This window comes from Hyposmocoma kahamanoa, unplaced genomic scaffold (genome assembly GCF_003589595.1).
Source record: "Hyposmocoma kahamanoa isolate Upper Pololo Valley unplaced genomic scaffold, ASM358959v1 93, whole genome shotgun sequence".
NCBI lineage: Eukaryota > Metazoa > Arthropoda > Insecta > Lepidoptera > Cosmopterigidae > Hyposmocoma > Hyposmocoma kahamanoa.
In genome coordinates, this window is record NW_020654810.1 from 5,805,518 (window position 1) to 5,811,954 (window position 6,437).

Sequence of the window (6,437 nt, forward strand, 5' to 3'; positions counted from 1 at the left end):
TCTTTCAGGTACCCGGGAGATACAGGATTATGTAAAATATTGTAAAGAATGGAGACAATATGCAAATTCCTGCGGAGACGGATGGGAAGCCATTTGAGCTGACTGCGGAAATGCGAAATTCGGTCATATTTACGAAGCCCAAAGATGAACCTTATACATAGGTTTTGCAGTCGTTCAAGCTTATTTAGCAGTTCTTCAGTAGCATCCAAATAGCAGGAATCAGCATAATCTAAGAAGATTTTTTTCTGTATTAATACGGTTCATTTAGCTTGAGTCGAGTGGCAGAGACATGGGTTTTATTTCAGAATTATGATTGTCGGCCGTGCTCCGCAGACGTTTGCTGTCCTCCACGCTAGGAACAAACCACTTGACAGGATCCGTTATTTTAAATACCTTGGCTGTATGGTAAGCGACCAGAAAGACCACAACATAGACGTTACACGTCGCGTAGAGCAAGCCAGGAGTGCTTTTATTATAATGAGCCACCTGCTTTGCAATCGTAGTCTCAAACCATCGACAAGATGCCGTTTAGTGCGGTGCTACATATTTTCAATTCTTTTGTACGAAGTAGAAGCGTGGACACTAACTCAGTCATTATGTAAATGGTTAGAAGCCTTCGAAATGTGGGTTTATCGGAGAATTTTGAAAATATCATGGACGGATAGAGTCACCAATGACAACGTATTGAGGAGGATGCACAAAAGCTTGGAACTCCTAAAAATAGTAAAAAAGCGGAAGCTGCAGTACTTCGGGCACATCATGCGGAGTAATAAATACAGAGAGTATTTACTGCGACTCATTCTGCAGGGAAAAATCCAGGGCCGCAGAGGACGTGGTCGTAGAAAAACCACATGGCTTCAAAATCTTGCAGTGTGGTTCAACATAAGTACGACAGAATTATTCCGAGCCGCAACTTCACGGACTCAAATTGCCACAATGATAGCCGACCTCCGCTAGGAGATGGCACCTCAAGAAGAAGAAGATAAAAAACCGATCTCAAAAGTTTGTTACCGTGGTCTCCTCAAACTGAAACGCATGGAATATGGAAGACCTCGTCAAAACGAATCATATGAGCCCAAATACAAGTTAGCTGCTTCACACTGTTGAGGAGTTCCTCCAATCTGTCGCCATTTCCTTCATCAGATCTGCATTTAGTTTAGGAATCATATCTATTATGCCAAGTTTTATTGGAAATCGACTAGCACATATGGATGAAATTAAATAAACCGGTTTCAGCCCCTATTTTGCCACTGCAATTAGAATATTTTATTCAAATTTGAATGGGATTGAGTTACAGTCATATACATGAGCCCCTAATCCCCTAACATGCCCAAACCGACCTGTTGGTTCTGATCTTTCGTATTAAACAAAGAAAAAGTTAAAGCTATTTCAACTTTATTGTGTAAGCAATACAGTGGAGTGTTGCTTGAAGATGATGAACATATCTTTAAAACCAATACTAAATTTCGTCATTTAACTTCCAAGTAAATTGGTCGAGCGGCTTGTTGCATCGACTGCCAGTTACAATACCCGTGGAGGCGACCAGGGAGTCATCAAAATGAATATTACGGCTCACAGGTTAAATATTAAGTTTGTTTAACAATTTTCTCCACATTTTTGTGCCCAGAACCAAAAAGTCGACAAAGTTGGCTTACTGTGTATATGACTGTACTTCTCCTTTCCAACAAAAAAAAAAGAAGCATTGAAATCGGGTTACAAATGTCAGAGTAATCGCGTATTATACACACAAAAAAAGACATAGTGGAATTAAGAACCGCCTCCTATTTTCGAAGACGATTAAAAAATATTCCTATGTCGACCTCCGTGTTCGAGTGGCTTGCGCACCAATTTTCATGTTGTCACCATCTCGGTGATCACCCCGGCCAGGTCAGTGTAGAAAACAGTAACTTTTCTATATAGTCTCGGGTGCTTGTGGTACCGTCGTTGTTTCCTATTTCCACTACATAAGTGCTTTAGTTACTTACTTTGAGATCAGAGCAACGTATGTAATGTTGTCTATTATTCATTTTTTATATTCTCGAATGCTGCATTCGATGACTGGCATTGCTAATGTGGGGTAGAAAACAGCCAGGCTCAAATGGGATTGGGCGGGACACGTTAGCCGGATGCAACCTGAGAAGTGGGCGAACGTCGTCACTCCTTGGGTGCCCGAGGATGGAAAGAGACGGCGTGGACGGCCGAGAAGGCGTTGGCGGGACGATCTTGATGGTTTTGAGAGGGACTGGTGGGAGATCGCCAGGGAGACCTTTACCCGGGAGTGGGACATAATTGGTTAATAAAAAAAAAACTGTATTGGTTACTTTTTAGACAAAAATAAAATAGTCTTTTTTGTGATGTCAAGAACAGAAAAATAAACGTGTCAAGTGACAAGAAAATACGGTCAAATTGAGAACTTCCTCCTTTTTAAAGTCGGTTAAACATGAAATAAAACAATACAATTTAATAATAAAGCGAACATGTCCAATGGATCCACAGCAGGCTACAGAGGACTAGATATTTAGTTGTAATGACAGGACCATTACGGGTCCGTCCTCGGGGAGAGACAGAAATTTCTTGTTAGAGTTGATGAGATTATAACTGCGGTAACAGGACACCCAACTAACTAAAGTACACGAACTACTTAGCTGATTCTAGCGAATATTATAATTGAATCATGTCATGATTCTAAAGGATCTTCTCTCCCTAAGAAGGTTATAAACTTAATTAATTAAATTATTTATAATTATTGAGCGGTGGTGATTTACTGGGAAAACAGTTGTACGTAGCACATCAAGCTCTAATTTATTTATTTATTAATTTATTGCATATCATATTGCACATTTTAAATGGTATGTAAGTAATAAATTAAAATAATAAATTGTAGTACAATGTGACGCCCATGGAAGAAAAAAAACAATGGTAGTGCCTCATGCCTCGATTACTATGAGAACCGATGTCACCAAAACTCACACATTCGTAATACGAAACACTACAAAATCGTCACATTGATTGATCATAGCTTCAAATTTAAAAAGAAATAACAAATTCTGGATTGTTAATATAATTTAAACTTTACCCTGTTGGCACATCGTTGAAAGTTTAATATCATCAATATCTGTGATTGCAAGTTACGACGTTTTGATATTATATTGAAATTTCAATCAATCAGCCATCTAGCGGTTAATTCCTGAACGACGACGAATTGGAGTAATAATAGTTCTCCAAATAAGAAGCGACTTTATTGCAGTGGTATAGGCATTACTTTCGTTTCTTGTAACAAAAAAAATAAACAGAAAATTAAAAATTTATTAAAATAACACTTTGCGATGATATCAAATACCACCACGGGTGATATTTTTGGAGCGGCTATCCAAACAGCACACAATAAGGTATTTTTCTAGGATTTTAGAGAATTTGCACGAAATATTAACACAACCATACAAAGCGATAATGGCAGACGAGCTCAGATAGGTGTTTCGAGACCTATAGTTGCAGGCGGCGAACGCTAACTAACCACCTCTACTGTATTATATTTGTAGTTCTGCGATGATGCCCCGTAAGGGCATTGGCAATATCATCATCACGACTAGGACATCTTCGGTTTTTAAGGCTCGGTTATCCGGACACTCTGTTTTGTCGAAGTCTGTAATAGTGTCAGAAAACTAAAAAAACAATATGTTAGTGGTTAAATTACTTTTTATAGAATTCACACTAAAGGAATCAACAGAGAACACGTAACTCATTTTTTTTGGGTAGGATTCCCGTCATCGTGTTTGCACCATTAGTTTACTAAGTGCGTTGCTTTATGATGAAAGAAAATACATTGTGCCGTAACGTGTGAAAATGTTCGACGTAAATCTTTGAGGATATGTAGATAAATGATAATTAATACAAAATTTTATGCCGTTGAGTTTATTATTTAATAATAGCAGAATCTCAAAACAATTACATAGTATAAAATCACAAATTCGTATTTCCTTTTCGGAGAACACCATCAGTTAGTAAGTTTATAGTTATAAACAATGGTTCTTAACTACAATAGTTACTAACGACTTGGTAAGTCCATCAATCTTAATAAAACCACATATTAACTGTCTGCGATCTTAGGCGAGATACACACACGCCGATCACTGCAGCAGTTGAGCAGCACGGTAACGTTCTGTCATTATTGACTTTCTCTGGAATCCGATCTGCCCTTATGAATCATCTAATTGTTTTCGGGCTAAACACCTAAATAAAAATACCTTCTAAAGAAAAAACTTTTTTATGATACCAAGTGACCGTACGCGCTGTGTGACGCTTTTAAAGAAGAGAAGTGGACTGTATGGAAAGGCACTCCTTGCTCTGTAGAAGAACGGATCAGCAGGAAAAAGGAGTGCTGAACAACTAAACTATACTACACTGATCTTAGAGGTGGGTTTCGTGCTTGTGTGTTGTCTTTAGCAGCGCTCTTCCTAAACTTCCTGCAGACGTTCTTATTAGAGGTTTCCGACAAATGCAGTGGAACGCATGGCGGTTTCGCGGGCGCGGAGGCGGTCAGAGGAGACTACCAGGTATGCTGATGATCGGTTGATTTATCGCCGGACAGTGTTTAAGTGCAGTATAATAGCACAGTAAAACACAAGTGGTATTTCACACACGGCGACATATTACTACGCCAGGTGCGTTAACTCTTAGAACTAAATGAACGTCGATACGAGAACAAGGCGGCCAGTGACACGATATCCAGAACGGTCATTTGTAGAATGTCCCAACTACGTACGTGTCCCAGTACGAGTACGAGTAGTTCAGTTGCAGCAGGGTAAAAATAATAGCAATATAAATGTTAAAGGAAATGAGGGTACGTGAACTTAACTTAAGCGCCGTCTACTTTGGTATCGGCGCGAACAGACGGTATGAACACGGCGTGCGCCTGGTGGTAAGCGACACACTTGTCCATAATAGTTGCAGTGCCACTCAGAGTTTAAAATCGCAGATCTGAGGTGTAATGACGCTGCATCTGTCACCCTGAGACATGAGTTGACAAGTCCCGTGTGTCTATAATTTCATCAGCACTTTTACATTCAAACGGGAACGCAATAATGCTGACATGACAGCTTGGTAGCAGAAATAGGCAAGGCGACAGTACTTCCCTGGACCAACTCTTTTACAACGAACGAACGCTACTGTTCATTTTTGATATTGAAACTGCCAAAATTTTTAACCAAAGCAGTCAGTTCGTTAGGTACACGCTGATGTACAACTATTTTTCTAAACACACCAAGGTCATTCACAATATTGTGCAGTTCATCAAATCTAATCAGTCCGAAAGTACCTTCCCGCAGTGCACTGCTGCTGCGGCAAATGGTTAGTGTGTTTTCCTCCTTAATGACTTTCAGACTACACTAGAAATATTGTACTTATTATTCTACTGCCGACTCTGGAAAAGCAAAGACTGGCTAGGTAATAAAATTTTAGGCAACATAATTAGCGCCTTGTCTTCCATTAATGTCTTAAACAATTAATTTACTGGCTCAGCTCCAAACGTTCTTGCCAAACTTCTAAAAGTGCATTTGTCTATCATAAAGATCTGTTCCTCTTTAGATACAGTTATTGTATTATAGATCTCATTGCTGAGTACGAGTTTCATTATCCTCTACACCAGCGGTTCTTAAACTTTTTTATCTGGTAGACCACGGCTTTTTTCCCATTGCAATTCTAATATAGATTTATTTAATACTATTAGAAATTCATGAACTTCAAGTGCTAGTTAGAAACTTAAAAAAATATAGGTACAATATTATGGTGACACTTCGCATGGCCACTTGTATTCATTATTGGGTGTTTGATGTACTTGGAAAAATATTTCACGTCCTGACAAATATGACCGTCTGCACATGGAGCCAAATAATAAGTTAAAATAATGAATATGAGTGAGCATAGTGTGAACTGTTTATTTGACTCCTTTGACGTGTGTCGAGATACCAACCAGCGCAGGTACCTTTATAGCTATCAGCCCTGGATATCACATTAACTGTATTATATCAAGTATTATAACTAGTAGGGTAATTTCACAAAAAAATAATTGAATATCATTGTGGTGAAAAATTTAATTACTTCATATGTAATTTATATATAGCACTGCTAATACAGTAGTGTATTTATTAACTCAAAAAGTGAATTTATTCAAAATAGCTGAAAAACGAAATACTCAGTTCCCGTGAAAGATTAAATTATTTTAATTTATGTATAGGTTAAAATTTATTAGACATCTAAACAGCTCTTACTTGCCAATTAGAAGTATATTTAAAAATAAAAGTAGTAAAATAATTTCATATTTTTGAGTAAGAACTGTTTTGTCCAGAAGTAACTCACAAAACGTTTGTCTCATTTTGGGTTACCTAAATAGATATATTTTAATGGTTTCTTACAATATTGTAACGGAAATTTTATTGCCG